This window comes from Petaurus breviceps, unplaced genomic scaffold (genome assembly GCF_028583685.1).
Source record: "Petaurus breviceps papuanus isolate PSGF00001 unplaced genomic scaffold, PetGlider_PUasm1.0 218, whole genome shotgun sequence".
Taxonomy (NCBI): domain Eukaryota; kingdom Metazoa; phylum Chordata; class Mammalia; order Diprotodontia; family Petauridae; genus Petaurus; species Petaurus breviceps.
The window spans coordinates 9,140,393-9,147,859 of NW_027185872.1; positions in this window are offsets into that span (position 1 = coordinate 9,140,393).

Here is a 7,467-nt window from a genome sequence, read left to right on the forward strand (position 1 = left end):
CAGTGTGTGTTTGTATGTGGGCAGGTGGGTGTGTGTAGTATGAGGAGTAATATGCAGTGTTGTAGTGTGTGTTACAGTATGTGTGAGTGTGCAGTGTGTGTACGCAGTGTGTGTGAGTAGGTGTGTGCAGTGCCTGTGAGTGCATATGTGTGAGTGTGTGTGCGAGAACATGTGTGTGAGTGGGTATGTACAGTGCATACATGTGAGTGTGTGTAGCATGTGTGCAGTGCATGTGTGTAGTGGGTTGTGCAGTGGGTGTAAGTGTGCAAGCACACACATGCCTGTGTGTTAGTGTTACTGGTTTTAGTCAGTGTCTCAGTCCCAGATCCCCTCCAGTGAGGGTTACAAAGCTCTTTTGTCCTCCAGTCTCTCTCAGAAAAATCCATCCCAGCATCCTGAAAGTGTCTGGGGGGAAGCTGTTTGCCTCCCAACCCAAAGGCAGAAGGCGCCTCCGCTGCGCCCTCCCCGGGCGGCTGCCAGCTGTCTCTTTGGCTCAGCCCCCTCCTTCTGCAACAAATTAGAGACCGTGGTGGCATCAGCTCCAGGGAGGGCTCCTTGATGAGCTGCTGATGCTGATGCGGATGAGGATGCATGCGGCTACCAGGAAGAATGAAAACATCTGGACTGAAACGAAGGCAAAGCCCGTGACCAAGACACTGTCCTTCTGCTGGGGACTCAGCGCCTCTGTACAAGGAAAGACGCAGGCAGGACTGCAGGGGAGGGGCAATAGATAACATAAGGAAGGAGAAAGAGGACCTGGGAGGTGGGAAGAAAGGCGGTGGTGACTTACTCCCTTGTTCTGTTTGAATGCAGAGAGGAGGTAGGGACCTTCCTTTCTTGGAGACTGACTGACTGCTGGAACCTGAGAGAGAAGCAGAAACCCCTGAAAGAAAGTGCAGATGGACCTTTTTTTAATTGCACCATTCTTCATCTCTCCAGGCCCAGTTTGTCTCCCTCATTATCCTGCTGATGGAACTGTCCCCTGACACCCCCACCCACCCCTAGCTGCTGCAGGAACTGTCCAAGTGCCAAGTTTGTCCATGCTTGGGCAGCCCGGCTAAAGGCAGGGGAGAAGGGCAGTGTCCACCAAAAACTGCCTCCTGGCACACACCCAGCAAGTCGGTCCAGCCCCAGAACTGTCCAGCCACTGCCCAAACAACATCCCAGCACATCGGCAGCTTTCTTCACATTGTCAGCAACAAAGACCAGCTCTAGTAGAAAGGCTAGATTCCCAATTTCTTCAGATTGATTTAAAAAACCAGTTCACTGTGTTGCCAAGGGCCCTGCTGGAGTGTGGGCCAGGTGCCCCTGCCCAGGGTTTGTGTACCTCATTCCTTTCCAAAGCCATCTGCCTGGATTTAATTCTCTGATAATTCTATCAGCCTCTTCAGAACATCTCTCATATTTCTCACAGATGTTAACTCTTCCAGGGCCATTGTCCAGGCTTGGAAATTTTCTTAGGACCCAGGCCCCTTTGAAACAGCCTAATACATGCAACCCCTCCTACATGCCTCTCTTGGCCAGGGTTTTGGAGTTCCTTAAAATCATGAGCAAACCAATGCTAAATAGGGCTCTTCACCTCACCTTCCAATCACAGCACTCACCTGTGGTTTAGGGAGTCCAGGTCTGAGAATCAGCAGCCCTGGGTCCTGGCTCAAAGATAACCATAGGCAAGACATAATTCTGGACTCAATGTCCTCATCTGAAGGATGGGATTGCTAATCTTGGTATTCCTTCCCTCACAAGGTTATTGTTTTTTAACCACTTTGCAGAAGTTATTTTGCTTTGTGAAGCCAGAGAAACATAGTCCTGCTGTTATTAGGATTGTCAATGACATTTCTAAAAGATTCAGCCACAGTGTGGAGCCAATGGGGTGATGAAGACCTCCTGGATTTTAAAATTAATTTCTTGGTCACTTAACTACACTTCATGTTGGGGGGGGGGGTTCTTATTGTGAAAAAGAAAACAATGGCATAATTTCAAGAGAAAGAATGCCCCCAAATTAACAAAAAAAGTCCCCACACCTAACCCTGCCTCCAGCTTTCTTTGCTCATTTTGCAAGAAGAGTCTTTGCCATGAAGACAGAGAAGTATGGGGGAGTGACAGGACAAGCCCTGAGCCTGGAACGTGCAATTGCACCATTCATCACTGAAACCGCAAACCTCCCAAGACTCATGCCGCTCAAATCTCTGTTAAAAACTGCTCAAAATTAACCCAGATCATTTCCGGTCATTGTTAATCAGAGCGATGTGAATTAAAACACCTTCGAGTACAAACTCCCATCCATCAAAGTGGCAAAGATACTTTAAAGGTCTTGAAACTTAATGCCGGTGGTGTTAGAGAGAAACAGATACAATCATTCATCATTGGTGGCATCTTCCTGGAGAACCAGCTGACAGGAGGCAAAGTGACCAAAATAATCATGATCTTTACCCACTGGTCCCACTGCTGAGCCCATCCCTTGAAGGTGTCCTTCCCTCCTACCTTCCTTCCCTCCCTCCTTCCCTCCCTCCATCCCTCCTTCCCTCCCTCCTTCCCTCCTTCCTTTTTTCCTTCTTTCCCTCCTTCCTTCCTCCTTTCCATTCCTCCCTTCCTTCCTTTCTCCTTCTTTCTTTTATGCAAGCTACTTCTTCGAAGATTTTCACAACAATATTACTTTTCATTACACTGGAAACAAGCTAAATAGCTAACAAGGGACAAATTAGATGATTTTTGGTACATAAACATAATAGTTTTAACATTAACAAGTATAGAGAACATCAGAAAATATAGAAATGTCTTTTAAAAATAATGCAGACAGCAAAGTCACAGAATGGTATGGAGTACTTTGTAAGTACAAGTAAGAGAGAAAAAAATTAATGGGAATGAATGGGCAAAGTGAGGAATCCGATGATGGGTCAGAGGGAATAAATGAAAAGTTCCCCATGGGGGAGGGGGGTGGTAGGAATGCACTGGCTCTCTTCAAAGGAATGCCATTTCAAAAGTATTGTAATCGATTGTATTGTGTCCAATATTTTTCATAAGAAATATGAGAGACCATTTGAATAAGGGGTGGGCTAGAGCCACTCTCAAGAGAAAGTCAATTGTTAAATATTCATTTTCATTTATACCTTGGAAATCAGCAAATGCTACAAATCATTACTTTATTTATTGTGTTGATCCTACTTCAGAAAATGATGGAGGAAAAATAATAATGATGCTGATTAAAATTTAAAATGGGGCATGCCTATTTTTAGTTAGAGAGCTGGTTGTTAAACATTTGCAAGCACATTGCTAACTTTAATACCACCAAAAGTTTAAGGAGCTCTATGTTGGTCACTGGGTATGAAAGGAATCTGGTTTGGGCAGTCTAAAGGGTAGGTAACAGCCTTTTCACTGATTTACTTCACAAACCTCCTTGTCAGACTGCTCAAACCAAACCAACAGGAAGAAGCTATGCCCACCAGAGAGGGCTCAGGAGGGCTACTGGGGCCCGGGCCCTGAGCTCAGCTTGCTCTTAGGACCTTGGCCAAGCTGAGCTCAGGCTCCTGGCGGTCACCTCTGGAGCAGGCCCTTTGAAAGAACCTTTCAGAGCTGTCTTTGTTTTTTAAGGCTATGAATGAATCACTGAAGTCCATCAGGCCAGGCCCCTTAGGTTGTTATAAAGGTAGCCAGGAAGTTTGACCAGGCTGGACCTTACCATGTTTCCCCGATAATAAGACACTGTCTTATTAATTTTTTTGGACAGAAAAACACCAGAGGGCTTATTTTCAGGGGAGGGCTTATTTTAATGAACATTGACAGCAATTTTAATAAACAGGTAAATGTGAACAAAAAAATGTACCAGCAAGCAAATCACTGGGGAAGAACAGGATGACGCGCTCACTGCTGCAGCTCTGATTGGATGCAGCTCAGAGCATGGCGTGTGTTTCACGGGGGGGTGGGGGAGGCGGTGCATACAGAGGGTACCATAATGTAGCATGTAGCGCAGGGGATCACCTTCACTACAGTAGCAATCTCAATAGGGCTTATTTTCGGGATAGGTCTTATTATCAGGGAAACATGGTAGAAAAGCACATAGAGCACCTGAATACCTTCTATGCTGAACCAAAGCCCAGATACCAAGCAAAGTAAAGGATACACCCTGAACTCAGAAATTGTGGTATGGGGAAGGAAGGGACCGAGGAACTGAACAGCGGTCAGGGCTGTGCTGGCATAGGCGGGCAGGGCTGGTGGTCCCTGCTTTACACACCCGTATGCTTTAGCGAACTGGGCTACTCTTGCCCTTCAATACCCCTTGCCGCCTCCCCTCTGGGCGTGCTTGACTTCCAATTCAGTCCTGGGAAGATGGCAGAGGCTCTGCCCCCATGCCAGCCCAGCCTGATGCAGCAGCCTCACCCACTGCTGACTCATTACTTAGAAGAGTCCCAGTAAAATATTCTCTCTGCCATAGCTCTGAGACCCCAGCCAGAGAGCACACTCTGTCTCTTCTCCAGACTCTCCCCCAATGTCTCCTCTCTGTTTCATTTGAACAATGATATACACAGATTAGCAATGTGTTTGACAGATTTTATCAAAGTTGGGCTCAAGAGACAAAGCAAATCTTTGACATAGAAAGGTGAACAAGCTTTTAAGAAGGAGACTTGCCCTGAGTCCTCATTTGGGAACCTGACAGAAGAAAGGGAAGAAGAATCACAGGCTGGAGTCCCGAGGCATCTTGGCAATGCAGATCCGGCCTTGTGTCTTCCATAGGGTTCAATCGGGGCATTGTGGTCTCAGGACTTCCAGTAGGGGTCCCCTGTGGCTTCAGTCATCTAGCTCCTGCAAAGTCCTGCCACCCACAAGCTCTCAGCAGGAGGGGGAAAGCTTGGCAGCCAATTACAGCCCCAAGTCCCAAGGTCAGGACAAAGCTTCCCAGGGAGCTGAGGGATAGAAGGAACACTGAGAGGCTTCCATACAGCAGGAATTCATCTCTAGCATTACACTCTCTTTGGCAACCCCCAGAAAGACATGACCGTACAATGTTACATAATAATTCTTTTATTCCATTTGATACACCCACATAGGGCATCCAGGCTGAGCCAAGACCATTAGACACTAATATCAATGAGCAAGATATAATAATAGATGTCAGTATCTAGAAAATAGAGGAAAGAATGATAAAGTCTGGAAACTCACTGGGAGTTATGGGCAGTCAGAAATGATTATTCAGGGATCATTCAGCTGGATGTCCTACCCCACCCCTACCCTCAATCCATCCTCTGTGTTGAACCAAAGTCAGAGAACCATGCAGGGAATCAAAATAGGGGGATCTCAAAGGGGTATTAGCTCCATAAACCTGTACCCAGGGAGCAGGATGAGCCCTGGCCACATTTGGCTTTCCCTTGGGGGGTAGCTCCGTCCGACCTAGAGTGTTGTACTCATTGGCCAGGTTATACAGTCTTGGTGGATGGCTTGAGAGAGCAAGGTGGCCTGTCTCATCCTATGTCCAGCTGTCCAGCATGAGAGAAGCAAGACATAAAAAAGGAGAATGCTCTGAAAAAACAGCACACACCCCCAAGCGTGGGTGGGCAGACAAGATGCTCCTCTCCTCATCCTTGACACACTTGGGTTCAAGATAGATTATAGGCTGACATGAAGCCAAATCAGATGTTTTTGTACCCCCCGCCCCCAGATGCCTTGGAATAATGATCCCTTGATAACCATCCCAGAAATTAGCATTGAGTCCAAGCTGAGAGTCCAGTCATTCAGCACTACAGAAGAGATAACCTCATCCCCAAGCACTAACTCGGCCCTAAAAGAAAAGGACTTAGACTTGAGGGAGTACGTGTCCTTGTCCAAGGCTCTGGCTGAGAAGCGGTCTTTATAGGGCCTTTGCTCAAATGTACAGACAGTTAGACATGGCCCCTGAAGTCTGGGAGCTGGGATCTTGGAGAATGATGATTCACATCATTAAGTGAAATCAATTAAAAATATTAATTACTTTCATTAAGTGCAAGCAGCGTGTAAGGGAGGAGTCCCTCATAGATATGTGCAGAAATAGGGAGGGACGGGGCAGCTAAGTGGCGCAGTGAGTAAAGCTCCAGCCCTGGAGTCAGGAGGACCCGAGTTCGGTTCTGGCTTCAGACACTTAACACCCACAAAAAAATAAAAACTAGCCGTGTAACCTTGGGCAAGTTACTTAACCCCAATTGCCCTTCAAAAAGGGAAAGAAAGAAAGAAAGAAAGAAAGAAAGAAAGAAAGAAAGAAAGAAAGAAAGAAAGAAAGAAAGAAAGAAAGAAAGAAAGAAAGAAAGAGGGACTCCCTTCTCACTGCCCTTTGCTCCTCAGAGGCAGCCATGCAAAGAGCCAGTCGGTCCCACAAACACAACCAGAAGAGGCATTTAAATGAGGATACGTAAATGGTGCCTGGATGAGTGCTGCTGAGGCCAGAATGCAGAGCTGCTCCCTCCTGGCTGTCAGGTGCTCTGTCTCTGTCAGACAGGCCAGCTCCCAGGGACATGGAATTGCTCATCCAGCAACAAGTTGGAGGAGGGAAAAGACAAGGGACTCACTACATAAATCACAGGTGTCTGCCTGATGGAAAAGTAATGATGCCTCAAGAATGACTTCACCTGGAAAAACTTCACCTCAAACAATGGAAGCTTTGGGGTCCCAAGACCATCACCCCCTAGGAGTGTCCCAGGATGGCACGAGACCTTAGCAGGCCAATGCCCAGAGTCCAGCCCTGTGAATGTGTGTGTGACCATGTACATGTATTTGTGAACGTTTTGAATGACTGTGCACATGTGTCTGTGTGTATTTGTGCATATGTGTATGATTATGTATGTTTGTGTGTGTTTTTGAATGTGTGTATGGTTGTATACATGTGTTTGTGTGTGAATGTGTGTATGGTTGTGCACATGTGTTTGTATGCAAATGTTTTGAATTACTGCATACATGTGTTTGTATGTGAATGTTTTGAATGACTTGTACATGTGTCTGTGTGTTTGTGAATATGTGTGTATGGTTGTGTATGTTTGTGAATGTGTGTATGATTATGCATGTTTGTGGTTATTTGTGAATGTGTGTGTTTGTGAATGGGTGTGCATGATTGTGTATGTTTGCATGTGTTTGTGAATGTGTATGTTGGTGTGTGTTTGTGAATGTGTGTGTATGACTGTGTATGTTTGTGTGTGTTTCTGAATGTGTGTATGGTTGTATACATGTGTTTGTATGTTAATTGTGTATGGTTGTGCACATGTGTTTGTATGCAAATGTTTTGAATGACTGCATACATGTGTTTGTATGTGAATGTTTTGAATGACTGTGTACATGTGTCTGTGTGCTTGTGAATATGTGTGTATGATTGTGTGTTTGTGTATGCTTGTGAATGTGTGGGTATGATTATGTATGTTTGTGTGTATTTGTGAATGTGTATGTGTGTGTGTATTTGTGAATGTGTGTATGATTGTGTATGTTTGTGTGTGTTTGTGAATGTGTATGTTT